Raw genomic sequence first — 1504 nt, forward strand, 5'->3', positions numbered from 1 at the left:
CGACAGATAAACATGTCTGCATACTTTTCCAATGTCAGGGAAAAGAAAAAAAATGAGCTGGAGTAACTCATTTTAGACTTTGAAAAAGCATAAAAAAACATGGAAACCCAATGAAATGAATGAACCAATATTGAGTGTTGACTAAAAAAAGACAGTCCTAAAACATTTTTGGAACACATGAAGGTATATTAGGTGATGTAATTAATGCTAACATACTTAGGTGTAAAAGTCATCACATGGCTAAATAGGAGGAGATACGTTCTTAACAGCTTTTTGAGAATTCTTTCTAAGCAACTTTGGCAAAAATAATTCTATCTTTCCACCTATCTATCTACTCAGAGAGCAAATATAGTAAAATTTACCTATTGGTAATTTAGGAGAATTGAAATTTTTTCGAACTTTTCTAAGAACAATGTTTTAAGAACTCTAAGAATTTGTATGTGATCAACAAAAACAATAACAAAATATAACTCTATATTGGGAAGATAGTAAAATGTTAAAATAATTAAATGTTAAATATTAAATAATCTTAAAATAATTAAAATATGATCACATAAAAATTCCTTATGATAGTTATATTGCAATTATGCCATAATGTTATTAAACATGTGTGACTTTTTTTTTTCTGTGTCCTCTATTGACACAACTACCATATTAGTGGATTGACAAAAATCTACCAAGAGTTTTGTGCATAATTTAAACTTGCTCAAAAGATTTGAAATATTAGGGCCAATCTCACAAAAGAAAAAAATTGCATATAATATATATTACATATAAAGTATATTAGATGACATATATATAAAATATATATGTTTATTATACACATATCCATTTATGTATATAACTTCTATACATAAAAATCACACACATCTATACAGAAGTACAAAACAACAGAAAACAACGTCTTAAACAATACCTTTTATAATAGTTTCAGAAACATCTTTCAAGAAACAGATACATAAAACATGGACAAGATTCTACTCAAAACACTTTAAAAATATATTGATAGAAACTAAATTAAAACCTATATACATATCAAATTTCATTGATTAAAAGATTCAGTATTATACACCACACCAAACCAGATATATAGATGGAAAATAAACGTAGGAAAAGATGTTTCACATCACATCATATGGCATCAAGGATGTGGAAATTAAAGTAAAAATGAGGTACCACTATGCACCTATTAGAAAGGCCAAAATCCAGAACATTGACCGCACCAAGTTCTGATGAGGATGTGAAGCAACAGGAACCTTCATTCAATGGAGGTGGGAATGCAAAATGACATGACCTCTTTAGAAAATAATTTGGAAATTTCTTATAAAACTAATGTTAACAAAAGACCACGAGGTTTGCAGAGGAAAAATAAAGAAGTGCTTTATTTTCTAATAACAATAACAAATCTGCTGATCAGGGAGATGCTGCTTCCAAAGTAAAACAAGAGTGTACCCTGGAGATAAAGAGAGTGTCTGGCTTTTTTTTTTTTTTTTTTTTTTTTTTT

The sequence above is a fragment of the Piliocolobus tephrosceles genome, chromosome 8 (assembly GCF_002776525.5).
Source record: "Piliocolobus tephrosceles isolate RC106 chromosome 8, ASM277652v3, whole genome shotgun sequence".
Taxonomy (NCBI): Eukaryota; Metazoa; Chordata; class Mammalia; order Primates; family Cercopithecidae; genus Piliocolobus; species Piliocolobus tephrosceles.